We start from the raw sequence: 16713 nt of genomic DNA on the forward strand, positions 1-16713 counted from the left end.
CAATTGATGTTCTCTCTCATCAATGTTTCTATCCCTCTCCCTCTCTCTCTAAAATTAATAAAGAAAAAAAAATTTTTTTAATGATTACAAAATACTTTACATTTATCTTGTTTTTTAAAAAGGAATTAAAAAATTAATGCTCAATGAAAATAAAGTGCCATCTTACAGTAAAGAATGGGTGAAATACTTCTGAGTTCATTGTACTGACTTCTTCTAAAAACAATGTAGAAAGAGGAAAAGACTGGAATTCAGACAAGAGAAATTGCTTTATGTGACCAAAGGGAGAATCACTACCACAAAATGAGAACTGTGGCTATTTAGAAGAATGAAAACATCCAGAGTTCTTGAATGCCAACAATACTGAAATGCTCCTGACAGCAGCCTGTCTACATCTGATCCCATGTTACTTCCTATTCACCAATGTCATTGGCTCAACCAAAATTCAAAATTATGCTTTCTGTAACTTCAGTTGCTTTGAAACAAAAATTGTCTGCTTGAAAGGTTTGCAGGGGCTTTAGAATATAACAATAATCAGGTTGGGAGCATCCTGGTCTGGAAATTTGAAGAGGTAGGCTGCTAACTTGCAACAGTGAGTTGAATGTCCAAATAGGGTAGAAAATTAATGTTTGTTGAATACTCTATGCAAGGTGTGGTTTAAAACATTTTACTTGTATTATTTCATTTAATCCATGTATCAGCACTATGAAGTAGGTACACCATTGTCCCCATTTCACAGCTGGGGAACTTGAGGCACAGGTCAGTAATGTGACTTGTCCATGGTCTGCAGCTAGGAAGTGGCAGAGCCAGAAATAGAATCCAGGCAACCTGGGTCCAGAGCCCATATTCTTTTTTTTTTTCTTTTTTATTTATTTATTTATTTTTTTATTGATTAATTTTTGTTACAAATGATTCTCCTTTTTTCCCCCAGTGATTCCCCCCTCCCCCTTCCCTCCCTGCCCCTTCCCCCGATTGTTGTCCATGTCCACTGTCCATGCATACATGCATATAAATTCTGTTGTTCATCCCTCTCTCAGCTCCCCACTCCTTAGGGGATTGTCCTCAAACTGTTATGTTCATTATATTCCAGAAATCAGTGAGATCATATGAAATTTGTCTTTCTCTGCTTGGCTTGTTTCACTTAGGATGATACTTTCCAGGTCCCTCCATGTAGTCTCAAAGGATAAGAGATCTTTCTTTCTTACCGCTGCGTAGTACTCCATTGTGTATATGTACCACAGCTTTTTAATCCATTCGTCTACTGATGCAGAGCCCATATTCTTACCCCTACCTTTCTGTCTCATAACATCAAAATTTTTTTTTTTTTTTTTTTTATCCTCACCAGAGGATATTTTTCCATATTTTGTACAGATAGAGTGGGAGGGAGAGAGAGGAAGGAGAGAGAGAGAGAAACATCGACGTGAAAGGGACACATCAAGTGGTTGCCACCCGCACGACCAACCAGGGCCGGGGACAAACTGCAACTGAAGTACATGCCCTTAGCGGGAACCGAACCCGGGTCTCTCCGGACCGCAGGCCGACGCTCTAACCGCTGAGCCAAACTGGCCAGGGCGACATCAAAATTTTTTAAACTGCTAGAAAATGTGATTCCTTCCCCTCAACCCCCCGAATGCTTAAGAGAAATAAACATCAATGTGCTTGCTTCTTTGGAGTTTTATCTCTAGACTATTATCTTCCCAGATATAATGTTCAGTTCATCATTTCTCTAGAAGGAATATATTTCAGGACCACTAAGGGTGAATTATGTTGATCATCAACCCACGTTGACTGAGAAGGGAAATATTTTGTAGCTCATTTTGAGTAGCGAGACACTCCAGTTAAGGACACTCTAATCAAATTTTCACCTTGAATTATTCCACATAAGATTTTTTTTCCCATTTTTTGTTCAGATAGAGTGGGAGGGAGAGAGAGGGAGAGAGAGAGAGAGAGAGAGAGAGAGAGAGAGAGAGAAACATCGACATGAAAGGGACACATTGAGTGGTTGCCACCCACATGACCAACTGGGGCCAGGTACAAACTACAATCGAGGTACGTGCCCTTCGTGGGAACCGAACCCGGGTGTCTCTGGACCACAGGCCGATGCTCTAACTGCTGAGCCAAATCAGCCAGGGCCCACAGAAGATTTTGATGTATCTCAAACTCCTCATATAAGACACATTTGAAAAAATTATTAAATATTAAATTTAAAATAAGTAAACAATGTTGTTTGTCTTTAATTCTGTATCCAGAGAAGGAGGAAAACGCAACAGTATTTTTAATGCTATTAGTTCTTCCCTTTGGCAAGTTTTAATTTTTTCACGACCAGGAGTGGTGTTATTACCAGTCCCCAAGTCACCCACCATTGCCAGGCCCCAGATGGGCACAGTGTGACCCTGTCTAGCCTAACAATCACATCACAATGCTTTTCCTCCAATCAGACTGGCAGCTTACTCTAGCCAATTTCCCAAGGAGCATGCAGGTGGGAAATAGTGGGGAGAAGGTGACTTCAGAGGACTTTAAAGGGAAAAGAACTTCAAAATCTTGGCTTGACTATTACTTAGAATGATGAGGAAATAATTTAATATACAGAATTTGTAGATCGCTGCCCAGTCTCTGAACTCCAAAATGATTTCTGAAAACTAGTGATAGGAAGGTTTCATGGAAACTCTCCGCAATGTTAGATCCATTCAGTGTTCTGGCCACTGAGGACACGGAATGGGACAAGTTCCCGGCGCAAGGGCAGGGGGCACTTCACCTGCCGCCACCATTCCACAGGAAACGGAAGGAACCGGCACGGTCACCGCTGAACAGTTTTTGTGGAGATTGGTGGGTACTTTTCTCTCTTCCTGTCAAGGCCTTGAAGAACCAAGAGTTGAGTGGCGTTCTGCCTTTCTGCATCTCGCATCTAGAGTGACTCCAGAGTTTGAAGAAAAGCAAGTATGACTCCATCTCCTGACCTTTATGAGACTTCATGTAGTTGTACAGAAGTAGTGTAATTTTGTTACTAAAAAGATTAGCATTTATCTGGATTTTAACCTGTATTGCATGCTTTTTATAACATATAATAATCGAATGCCTATGGATCCAACATTTTTGGGCAAAATCACTTTTCTAAGTGTTGCACTTGTTTACTGAGGGGACACGAGCCTTCGGTGGCGTCATTGCTTCCTACCTCCTTGATTTTGTGCACGTCTTCATACCACCTTCCAGTTTCTCCTGCTTCCCTTTTCTCACCTCTCCACTCTTCTCGAGTTTCCGCCAGTCTTTAAATGTCTATCCAAAACCTGTCTATGAAGTTTTTCTACCACTTTTTTTTTAGAAAGAGAGGAAAAGAGAGGGAGAGGGAGAAACATCGATGAAAGAGGACATCGATTGGCCACCTCCCCCAGTGGGGATCAGGCCCGCAACCTGGGCATGTGTCCCGACCAGGAATTGAACTGGTGACCTCTTGGTGCATGGGTCAACGCTCAACCCCTGAGCCACACCAGCTGGGCTCTAACACTTTCATTACTGTAAACTCTTACAGTAATTAATCATTTTTTATCTTCCATAAAATGTGAGAACTTGGATAAGTTACTTAACCTCTGTAAGCCTCAATTTCTCCATAGGTAAATGAGGATAATTATAGTACCTACTTTATAGTGTGCTTGTAAGGTTTAGCTCATTTAACACATGTGCCTTAGAACAGTGCCTGATCCATTATAAACATTCAATAAATGTCAACTTTTGTTAATATTAAACGGCTAATTATATCCCCTTTTTAACACTATACACTTTTTCTTGTTTCCCACATTAAGGTTCAAAAATTATTTGTTGATTTAACTTTTTAAATATAATGTCAATGGAAGAGTCTGTTGAAGATTCCTTATGATTTTATAAAAATATTGACAAACATGAAAAGTGGCCAGTTGTCAATTTTCTTAGAAATCAACATCTTATAACTTGATGTATAATAATTTTTAAGTAAACGTAATGAGTTCTTATTGCCTGAATGAACTATATAGACTTTTTTTCTATTTCAATTTAATATACTCATGATACGTTCAAATAATCAAATTGCCCTGGCCGGTGTGGCTCAGTTGGTTGAGTGTCATCCCCTGCACCAAGAGGTCGCTGGTTCGATTCCAGGTCAGGGCACATGCCCAGGTTGTGGGCTCGGTCCCCAGTAGGGGGCATGCAGGGAGCAGCCAATGGATAGTTCTCTCTCATCAATGTTTTTTTCCCTCCCCCATTCTCTCGCTAAAATCAACCAAAAGTGTTAAAAAATAAAATAATCACAATTTATCTTTCCTCAAAGAAATATAAACCCATGAAATTATTTTTAAAAAATCTTATCTAAAGTATCTGTCACATTGCAGAACTTCTGTGTATATGAGTGGTTCACTGTTCACCTTACTATCGTGAAAAACAGATACATGCTGAGAATTCTGAAATTACTTTCACTGTTAACTGAAATCTGCTTGCAGGAAGAAATAGCAACTTTTAACACTGCAGGGTTGCAGGTTCTCTTTCACACAGGAATTTTACAGGGGTACATCCCACATCCCCCAACCTCTTCATGAATTTGTGATCTACAAGGGAAGGAAAGACCTTGTACTAGAAAGTGAACAAATTTTAGCCTGGCCGGTGTGGCTTATGATTGAGCATCGACCTATGCACCAAGAGGTTGCCGGTTCGATTCCCAGTCAGGACACATGCTTAGGTTGTGTGGGCCCAGTCCCCAGCGGGGGGCATGCAGGAGGCGGTTAGTCAATGTTCTCTCTCATTGATGTTTCTGTCTCTCCCTCTCCCTTCCTTTCTTTCTAAATATCAATAAAGAAGAAAACAAGTGAACAAATTTTAAAAGGCTGTTTGAAATGTAAAAATAATGACAATATTCATCTTAAAACAGAAGTAGGTCTTCCATTTGAACACAAGAGGGGTCAACATTTTTGTTCAGAAGAACCAATGGGAATATGGCATTACAATCAGGACAGGGGTCCCAAAGTTTGTTCCAGGGATAAAATATTAAGATCTTTACTATTAGTGGAGTTTTAACATTTAAAATACAAAGTTCTGTTAATCATAGAGAAGCCACTTTATCTATATTACTTGGATATCTTTAAAAAGTAGTTTAACTCTTTTTTTTTTTTTTTGTACAGACAGAGTGGGAGGGAGAGAGAGAGAGGGAAACATCGATGTGAAAGGGACACATCAAGTGGCTGCCACCCGCACGACCAACCAGGGCCGGGGACAAACTGCAACCGAGGTACGTGCCCTTAGCGGGAACCGAACCCGGGTCTCTCTGGACCGCAGGCGGACGCTCTTAACCGCTGAGCCAAACCGGCCAGGGCAGTAGTTTAACTCTTCAAGTAGTTTTAACCTCCTGACACACTGTGTAGTATTTTGTAATTGACACAACCGTTTAAATGATAAACAGTTGAATTCTTCCTTTAAAATCTCAAGTTTTCCCTTTCCATTTCCATTTCTGCTCCTCTAGTTTAGCTGTCTCCACCTTGTGGTTACACAGGGTGATTGCCTTCTTCCCAGTTTTCCCGTCTCAGCGTCATCCAGACCACCCTCCACGCATACCCTAGTTCGCCCTCCCAAAGTACTGCTCTCAGCACATATGTTATGAATGGCTGCCCACAGCAGCTGCTCAATAGATGATCATTTCAAATTGCTTTGAGTGACTCCCTACTGCTCAAAAGATACAGCTTAAACTTAAAATCCCTGGTGATTTGTAAGTAATAATAGGAGACTATTGTATAACCAAATATAATTTTTTATATATAAATGTATGTGTGTCTGTGTGTGTGTGTGTGTGTATATATATATATATATATATATATATATATATATATATGAAGTGACTCAAGTAAGTTTCTGGGTAGCTTCAGAATGGATTGCAAACATCGGATCAACCACGTGAGAAGAGGGTTGGAGTTCTGGGTCAGCCTGACCTTCCCAGGAAGACAGTTGGGGGTCTGGGCACTGAGTTCATGGGGCCAGTGATTTAATCAACCATGTCAGTGTAGTGAAACCCAATAAAAACTCGATACTGAGGCTCAGTGGAGCTTCTTGGTTGGTGAGCTCAGAGACGTGCCCGCTGGCTAACGTGCCCTGATTCCACTGGGAGAGGTGAAGACATTGTTTTCTTTTAGACCTAGCCTTAGGCATCCCATTTACTGCTCCTGAGTTGTATCATTTATAATAAAGCCATGATCATAAATACAGCACTTTCTTGAGCCCCATGAGTCATTCTAGTGAATTATCAATTCGGAGGGCATCATGGAACTCTCACATTTATAGCCAGTTGGCCAGAAATGTGGGTGGCTTGGGGACCTCCCAAGACTTGTGGCATAGCATCTGAAGTGGGGCGGTCCTGTGGGGATCTTTGCCCTAAATCTGTGGAGTCTGCACATTGGGTAGCCTGTGTCAGAACTGGGTTGGGATAAAAACAGAGCAGAGATGTACTGAGTAGTTATTACTGGAATCTACAGAAACAGATCAAGTCATAAAACCATGATTTTGTATATTATACCTGTAATAGACAGACTGATTTACTATAAGTCTCCCCAGGACCAAAAAAAAAAAATATGGTGTCCTCTAATTTGGCTTACATACAACCTGTTAGGATGCCCTCATGCTAAAGAATCATGTCTGTGAGTCATGTGAAGACAATAGGAGTCAAATATTTCTGCTAGCCTAGGGCAAGGCATTTCAATGAATTGTGATCTATGCTCTTAATTCCAGGAAGCTCTACCAATAGTTTCTTTTGGCAGAAGATACAGTGTGTCCTTCTCCACTTAGTTTCTTTGAAAAACATTCCACCTAGGCATGGCAACCAATCCTAACTAAAGAGCTACTAGTGAAGGGGTATGTTATGAGCAAAGATGTGAAATCTTCTGCAGTGTTGACATCCTTGGTAGCAATTCTGAGAAGAATCAAGCTGCTAGTGCTGATCATACTGGTTATGGGATGAGGGAGGTTTGTCTATTTATTGCTCACCAAGCTGTCTGTTTTCCAATTTGGGCGGTAAAACATAGCAACAAATGGAAAGAAAAGAAGCCACAAGGCACTGAGCACCTGTTGTCTACCAGGCTTGGTCTGAGCGTTTTCACTGAAGTGAGCTCATTTCATCCTCATCACCTCCTGAGAAGGAGGTTCTCATTCTACTCTACACACTCAGACCGTGGCTCTAAGTTCCCCGCGGTCCAGCTCGTGAGCTAGAGAACAAGCATCAGCATCCAGGGCTGCCTCGTTCCAAATTCAAACTGCGCTCAACGTGGCTGCTAAGTGTCCAGGTTTGGCGTCGCCTTGGCCGGCCCACATCACAGCCCTAGTTAAGAAAGCAAAGTGATCTTTTCCGCCTCAATGTGTTTTGGATGGCCTGGGTTAATCAACACTCAACTTAGGGTAGAGTGAGCTACTGAACCAATCATCCCCAGACAAGTCGGAGATTGCCACTGGTGAGACAACCCTGAAAACTTTGTATAGCCTTTCCCCCAGCATTCTCTCTTTTAGGCAAATTGGTGCTCATTCTGGGGCAGGCAGGACCAAGTAACCATCACAGCCTCCCAGAAACAAACACTGGGCTGTGTGTACAGAACCTTACCCCCACTCCCCTGAATGGACTCTGTCTCATTTTTAGTAGCCAGCGGGGACTCTTCCAGCAAGAATCCTTTATGATTCTCTCTCTGTCCACCTGGAAGATTTGAAGTATGCTGAAACCACACTGAGTGCCTGAGGCTGGGGCCTGCATTACTAAGCGTCTATTTGTCATTGAACAGGTGCTCCTCCTCGCGTGGTTGGCGGAGGACCTAGCACTCCAGGGCCTGGGGTATAGAGCCCGGCCCCCTGGTGGTGGTCACTGAACGGAGGATGATGAGACAAGCTGACCTTTGAGTGTTTCCTGGCCACCAGCAGGGTGGGCAGCCTCGCATTTTGTACGGCTGTGCCCCGAGCCTGGGCAGCAGACAGAGTGCCTCCGCTCACCAGACAACACCTGGAGCTGAACACACTCTCCCTCCCATTTCCTAAGGCTTCGTGGCGGTTGATTTCCCATGGAAACAAGCAGAAATCTGTTTTCATCATCAGACATTTTTAGTTTCCTAATTTGTATGGGAACCTGGAGATACAGACATATGGTACATTCATTATCCCAGAAAGCTACAGTTGAAAGAAAAATAGTTAAAGCCAGTCTTAAAACTGGAAAGCGTCTTCATATGCTTTCAAATCGCTTTCCTTAAGCTCAGAGATTGTCATTCTTGCTGCCAAGAGTGGTTTCTGTCTCAGCTCAGTACTTCTAGCAGGATTTACATTTGAACCTGGGTGTGCTGGTCCCCCAGCATGGCACCGCCAGCCAGCTCCTGTGGTGGGATGAGGAGTCCCTCTTACCTCTTGAGCCAGACTGAGGGAGTGTGGTTGAGTCCTCATCCTGACCCTTGCCTTTCTAATCCTGTGAACTTGGCCTAGAACGGAGCTTCTCTGTGCCTCAGGATCCTCACCTGAAATTTTTACTCAGTCATTAATAACGATTCATTGAACACCTGCTCTGTGGCAGCCACTGTTCTGAAAACTGGGATGACAGCAGTAAAAAAAGTAGGTTCTCCACCATTGTGGAGTTTAGGTCCTATTTTGGGCTTATCAAAGCAAAACAAAAACCAAATGAGTATAAGGCATAATATGTTCCCTGGTGATGAGGATAACGGAGACAAATCAAGCAGGGAAGGGAGTCTTTGGGCCCAGGGCAATCACACATCTGAAATACACTGGGCACGGAGTCTTCGCGGGACAGGAGGCAGGCGAGGGAAGGCCTGGAAGAGCGAGAGTGAGCCAGGCAGATGGGCGAGAAGAGTGTTTTGGACGAGGCCCTGAAGTTGGAGATGACTTGCTGGTTTGAGGAATAGCAAGAAGTCCAGTATGGTTGAAGTCCATGAGTGTGAGGCTTTGGGAACCACCAAAGAGATGTGACTGTGGTCACCCTCAGATGGGAGGCTTTTGAGCAGAGGAGATCTGATCTAAGCTGTGTTAGGCTTACTCCAGTGGCCGTGCTGAGAGCAGACGGAAGGGGGACCACGTTAGACCACTGTGGTCATCGGGAGGCCCTGTGGTGGCTTGGACCCGGGGGATTGGCATTCGGTGGTGAGGAGTGGTTAAATACTAGCGAATAACGTTCTTTTGAAGGTGGAGCTGCCAGGCTGACGTGACAGATTGGATGAAAGGGTTAGAAGAGTAAAGATCAGTCTAAGGTTTTCAGCCCAATCACCTGGAAGAATGGAGCGTCCCTTTCTGAGGCGGAGAATCGTGTAAGGGGAGCAGGTAGGGAGGAATGGCAAGTCTGGGATTCCATTTCCAGCATGCTCACGTGGAAACGCCAGCTAGAAATGCAAATGGATAAGATGAAAACATATCACTTATCAAGCAAATATACTTACCAAATGAAATAAATCTAAAAGAACAATTGCTCTTGTCTTCGAGAAAAATAAGAGTAATCTTTGCCGATGCTATGTGATGAGAAGCTGAGATGATTGAGAAGTAACTCGGTTTCTATGGTTTCCTAGCATTATTATTTGTAGTAGTAGTAGTATCATCATCATTAGTATTATCTCCTTGCAGTTTATCATCTCATAGGATATCAAAGATTCACAAATTTAAAGGTGAAGAAAGGTCTTGTCACTGAAACATACAATAAAGAAACACACATCTACCTACCCACCTGCTTGGTTGGTCCTTTTGAGAAAGCTACACAGTGCTTTAGTCTGAATGTTTGTATTCTCCCAAAATTCATTTGTTGAAATCCTAATGCCCAAGGTACTAGGAGGTGGACCTTTGGAAAGTGATTGGGTTATGAGGGTAGAGTCTTCATAAATGGGATTAGTGCTCTTATAAAAGCAACTCCAACTCGGCTGGTGTGGCTCAGTGATTGAGCTTTGACCCATGCACCAAGAGGTTGCCGGTTCGATTCCTGGTCAGGGCACATGCCCAGGTTGTGGGCCAAATCCCCAGTGGGGGGCATGCAGGAGGTGCCAGTCAGTGTTCTCTCTCATTAATGTTTCTATCCCTCTCTCTCTAAAATCAATAAAGAAAAAGCCACTCTAGCCATTGCTGGTATTGTTCAGTGGTTAGAGCCCACACACCGAAGGGTCACAGGTTCAATTCCTGGTCAAGGGCATATACTTGGGTTGCAGGTCCAATCCCTAGGATCTCTGGCCTAGGCGGGAGGCAACCAATCACTGTGTCTCTGTCTCATCAATGTTTCTTTCTCTCTTTCTCCCTATCCCTCCATTTCTTCCACTCCCTCTAATAATCAATGGGAAAAAATATATCCTTGGGTGAGGATTAACAACAGCAAAAACAAAAAGCGACTCCAGAGAGCTCCCTGCCTGTTCCACCATGAGCGGATACAGTGAAATTCAGCAGTCTGCAACCCAGATGTCCTTTCCCAGGACCCTGACATGCTGGCCCCATGATCTTGGACTCCCCAGCTTCCAGAACTGTGAGAAAGAAATGTTTGTTGTTTATAGGCCACCCTGTCCGTGGTGTTTTGTTACAGCAGCTAGAATGGACTAGAGCACACAGGTTAGAGTTAGAAAGAGAGTGTTTATGAATAAGGGAGTGGAGAAGAGAACACCCTCCCCAGCCCCTCTTTTTGTTTTTCAAAAAGCTGGAGTCCAGTCGTGTAGTGGGAATTATAATATCTCGCTGGCAAGGGTGCCCGGGGCCTGGCGCAACACAGGAATTAATGAATCTTACTTCCTTTTCTTCTTCTTCAGGGCAAGAACTCTGTATTATTAATCTTTGTACTCTTAGTGGGCACCTAATACATGTACTGATTTCTAGATTTGAATGTATTCACTTTATATATTAATGTTTCTAAGGTACTGGAGACTTAAATGTCAGATCAAGGTCAAGTGAAGACTTTAATCTAGAGCAGTGCTACCAAGTAGAAATATAATCCAAGCTACATGGCTAATTTTAATTTTTCTAGTATCCACATTTGAAACAATAAAAGGAAAGCAATGAAATTGATTGTAATTATATGACTTAACTCAATCTAACCAACGTTTTATCCTTTCAACATGTAATCAATACAAAAATACTGATCCATTTTATTCTTTTTAAATAATTCTTTGAAATCCAGCATGCATTTTACAGGTAGAGAACATCTCAGGTCAAACTAACCCCATGTCAAGAGCTTAATAGCCACATGTGGCGGGTGGCTATCGTACTGGACAGTGCGTTCTGGTGTCAGAAGGGAGGTATTTTCCTCTCTTGCTTTATATTTTTGTGAGCCTGACATTCACCTGCAGAAACACAGTGTATTTTCAGTTAGTCGGGCTCAGGTATTACCTGTTCCTTTATATAGCAAGCATTATGTGGTCGCTATTCCTGTACAGTTGGAAAGCGGATCTCGAACCGTCTTGACGCGCTAAGCGTTTGGAATGAATGGTAAATCGCCCTGCAAGCCCCTGCTTCACCTGGTCCCACCTCCCACAGGCGGAACACAGCCCAGGAAACACCACGAAGGAAAGACCCACTAACAAAACTTCTGCTTGGGTAGGTGGTCAATCCCGATGGCTACATTTTAAAATGTTACTTTTCTCTAATTTTATGTTAAAAACCTCTGTGATGAAAAAGCATAAATGGTGTGTGTGTGTTGGGGGGTCACAATTAGAATTCGTGGCAGGAGGTCTTCTAGGGAATGGCACACATAGGAGATAGCGTCAAAGGGAAAACTACCGTGAAAAACACAGAGCTCTTCGTCACAGGACAAGTGGGAACTTAACTTACATTTCTGTTCGTTAAAACGATTTCACATACTTTTGCCGACTTGATCATGTTTCTAACTTACAAAATCCCTCCCTGTCTCCGGAATATTAATGTTGGCCCTTAGTGGGGAGGGTTACTCCAAACAATACTGGTTCTAAGCATTTAAATGTATTCATTTATTTAATCCTTGTAACAGTCCTATGATCCTTAGAATAAACCCGTAACAGGTTTGGACAAAAACAAAAAACCAAATCTAAAAATGAAACAACTACAAAAACCCCCCAATCCACCAGAGAATAAAATGGTGGTTACCAGGGGATGAAGGTGGGGGATAAGATTGATAATATTTAAGGGTACAAATTTGTAACAAGTTGTAAATAAGGCATAGAGATCTAATGTGCAGTATAATGCATATAGACAATATTGTATTATGACTGTGTGATGTGACAAATGTCACTACCATTCCAATCATACAACAATATATAAATGTATCAAAGTAATATGCCATATACCTTAAATTTACATGGTACTGCATGCCAAATTTAAAAAATGTTTTAAATTATTCAATAAATTATTTTTGAAAAGAAACAAGAGTGTAACAGGGTTTGAATCTCACTTGCTAGTTAGGATACTCTCTGAGGCTCAATTTTATAACGTAAAGTTTGCATAATAATGACTCACATCATAAGATCATTGTGGAAATTAACCTGAGTTGATGTGTGAAATGTACATTGAACAGTGCTTGGTTACTTTACAAATCTTGAAGAAAGAGGTTCCAAGATATTCTATGGCAAGGAGGCGCAGGACCAGAGTACGTACTTCTGGCTGTCAGTAGACAGTGGTTTTCAGCTTTGAGAGCCACGATTTCCCTTAGAACGTTTTGGAGGCTATACCAACCTTCAAGGCATTGGAGAACTCTTTCTGGAGTATTTAAATCAAGAACTTATTACAACATCACTGAGATTTTGAAGTCAATGTTAAATAGGTAATAAGTACGCATGATGCAAAATTAAAATAAAATACAAAAAGAAATGAGGAGAAAAATGTATACAGTTACCAGTTTTTGTGTGCATACACCAGAGACATTCTGTGAGTATTCAAGGGCTTGCCTTCTCTCTCCTCCTCTCCACTTCACCCTCCCTCTCCCTCTCTCACACACGTGCACTTTCAAATGCTCAATTAGCAAGTACAGTCAATGGGCATCTATTGTTTCTACTGAGATAATCCAAAGCCCCAAGTGTTTGTAAAGGCTTCAAGCAAGAATTTCATTTTAGGAGTATTGATTCAAGTTTCCCCAGGGACACTGTCTTACAGACTTACAACAGCTATTGGCTCTGTTAGGGATAATCACACCAAAGGCCCCAGAGAGGGGTCAATAATCAGGTATAATGAGCAAGAAATGGTAAGAGGAGAGCGTAAAGGAAGGAGGGTAAAGCTGATGAGTACTTCCTGGGTGTCAGATATGACTCTAAAAATTTTAAGTGTACTGTCATTTAAGTTTCTCAACCACTCTGGGAGATGGTTATTATTCTTTCCCATTTTGCACATAAGAAATCTAAGGTATAGAAAAGTTAACTGATCTGCCCAAGCAACACAGCTAGAAAGTTGAGGAAGCAGGATTAAACTGAAGTCTGGCTGATCACAGTCCCAAGCCCAAAGACTTCCACCCGAGGAGAAAGGCAGAGGGGACCAGGCACCCAGGAAGGCGAAGAGGGGCTAAATTGCCAGTTGTTTTAAATGCTCTAGGAAGGGGTGGGAGGTGGAATCTGAAAACCTAACAATTAAAACATTAAAAACAACACCCAGTAGGCAGAGACCATTGTCAACAATCCTTCTCTGTCTCAGTACCTCTTAGGAGGTATGGGCCACTCACCAGGGCACATTTTAAATGTTCTTGGAGGTCAATCTAAGGCACACACAAAGGGACATTAATTTTTTGGGGGGGAAGGCAGATGTTCTAGCCCCAGGCTGACTTAGTGCATCCCCAGAACCCTCACTTCTGTGGCTAAGTGGAAATCAGTTATAATCACTGAGCACATACGATTTTTGCAAACAAAAATTCTTGAATAAAGAAAATTAGATTCAGTTTTGGTGGGTTCTTGTCTTTGTCAGCTCAGGCTGCTATAACAAAACACAACGGATGGGGTGGCTTGAACAACAAATACTGATTTCTCACCGTTCCAGAGGCGGGAAGGCCAGCATCTAGGTTTCATCTGAATTGATGGGGGCTCCACCTTTACGACCTCATCTAAATGTAATTACCTCCCAAGGCCCCAGCTCCTAAGAGCGTCACATTAGGGATTAGGGTGTCAACATAGGCCTTTGTGGGGGACATAAATATTCAGTCCATACTACCAACAATAACAAAATAATTCATGCATACAGAGTTGAGCAGTTGGCCAAGTTCACACAAATCCCCTCATTTGCACCTCGGGGTTGTTATTGGTAAGTTAGCTATTTTTATTTCCCCTGTTTTTACAGATGAAGAAGCTGAGTTGAGAAGGATCCAGTGATTTCCCCAAGGTCACACAACAAGGAAGTGGCAGGGGTGGAGTGCAGATTCTGATTGTCTTATTGTAACTGCGTGTTCCTTCAGCCGCATCAGGAATCAGGCCTTTCTGGCTCTAGTACTAACAGCATTACCAAAGCAGGAAACAATAGATGTTTATTTAGATCACCACGTGCCAGTCCCCTTGAAAACATTATTGCTTCTGGTAGGCACCATTACTATTCATTTCACATCTCTGAGAGAACCTGACATGATCAGGGTTAAGTCACTTTCCAAGATCACACAGCCAGTACATGACAAAACAAGTCCTTGAATTGGGTCTAGCTGATCTTAGCGATTATGTTCTTATTAGACGCTGTGGTCCAGTGGCCTTTGAAATCCTCTTTGAGAGGCAGTGTGTAAGATTAAAAAATTTTGTTAGATACATTTATTGAGATTTTAGCCAGAAATGCAGTTCTTGCCCTTTAAAAGCACTGGTCCTACAATGTACTCGATTGAAAGTCCTATTTTTTAGGCACACAGATGGAGGACAGATGTTCCTTTGTGCTCTGAAAAGTCCACTCTATGTAGCTGACCATAATGAGATTGTATCTTGTTCTGAATGTTTCAGAAAAATGGCAACAAACAGGCAGATCATTCCAAATCAAAGCAGTTACTGCATATATTTGATGAAATCAACAACAGGATGTTACTCAGTGGTTGGAGGCGGGGAGACGGGACTTTTCATCTCAGACTTCATTCCGAGCCACAGCCTTTTTCAGAGAGGCGTTCTACCCTAAAATTCAGCCTGAAGTCAGAGAATTGCATGACTGAGACTGACGTGATGGGTGGGGTGCCCCAGGTGTGGGAGAGCAATGCTGAGCTTCATTGCAGTGTGATACAGAACGACCCGCAGAACAAAGGCCCTAGGGCCATGGCCAGTGAGTGGAAACTTTGCTGTGACTTAAGTCTGACTCTTCAGATAAACAGACCCTGTCTGGGAGCACAGCAGTTGGACTTGCGTGCCCGAGCATATCTTAAGTGCCCGTTTGGGAAAAGGCTTCTAACTCTAAGACAGTATTTCTCAGCCTTTCTTCTGTTTTGGAGTCATGATTTCAACCCATGAAAGAGTTTTTAGGGTCAATACACAAGTGCACTTAGGTTTTGACTGAGCTGATTTCCAGGTCGGGAAGGCCATTTGTATTCTACAGAGAACCATAGCATCGCAGAGCCTAAAATGGCCTTACAGTCACCTAGCTCACGGTTCCGCGGTTCACTGACGGGGAAACTGAAGGGGGCGCCATGAGGGGGAGTACAACTCAGCACGGCTGGGAGAGCATCCCAGGGAGACCTGCAGGCCACGGTCCCAAGGGCAGTGTGCAGATCTGGCTGCGTGTTCACGTAGTATCTGAGACCACAAACTCTCAAATCAGATCTGGATTCTAAACCAGATTTCTTTGCTTATGAGCTGTGTGTTTTGGTAAAATATTTAACTTTTTAATGCTTCAGTTTTCTCATCTATGGAATGGGCACAAGATTTTCATCCTTTAACCTCATCACATCCATTAAACCCTCAGATAATGTACCCCAAATTCTGCCTCCTCATGCTGTTTCCTTGTGCACAAGCCTCTAATGACTTCTCATTGTTTTAATAGTTTGTCCACAAAAGTACCCACGAGCAGTTCCTGGCACCTACACTTGCCCTTCGGCATTCTGGCTGACCCACTGGTCCCAGGACACGGTTTGTCAATGCCTGGCTCCCTGCCTTTTGTTCATTCTGTACCTACAGTGTGCTGGGAACTATTCTAGTGGAAGGGGATTAAAAAGGTGAAGAATTAAGCCCGGCCAGGGTGGCTCAGTGGTTGAGCATCAACCCATGCACCAAGAGGTCGCCGGTTTGATTCCCGGTCAGGGCACATGCCCAGGGTGTGGGCCCGATACCCAGTGTGGGGCATGCAGGAGGCGGCCACTTGATGTTCTCTCTCATCGATGTTTTTATCTCTCTCCCCCTTACTCTCTCTCTAAAAATCAATACAGGGGAAAAAAAAGAGATGAAGATTTGGTTTCTGTCATTTGTTTAGTGGGGAGGAAATTTATAAATTACCTCACTACATCGTTATAAGGGTGAGCAACAAAAGCACCCAACTCCAACCTGGGGGAAGGTAGGTGGTCAGAGAAGGTGTTAGAAACAAACATTTCATCTTACTGTTGAAGAATACATGGAGGTTTGACAGACGAGAGATAAATAGATAGATCGATCTTCCATATGTATGAGGAAGTAGGGGACTTCTGATGGAGAGACCGGCACGGGCAGAGGCGTGGCGGCGTGGAGGGGCGGGCACACAGCGCTGCCTGTTCCGTGTGGTGGGCCTGCAGGAATGCACATGGGACGTCCGGCTGCCCAGAGGATTGGGATTCTGGCCAATAGAAAACCACTGGGGTCAGGTCACATTGCTGCTTTGTTAAATCCCACA

Source organism: Molossus molossus, unplaced genomic scaffold, assembly GCF_014108415.1.
Source record: "Molossus molossus isolate mMolMol1 unplaced genomic scaffold, mMolMol1.p scaffold_m16_p_12, whole genome shotgun sequence".
Lineage (NCBI taxonomy): Eukaryota > Metazoa > Chordata > Mammalia > Chiroptera > Molossidae > Molossus > Molossus molossus.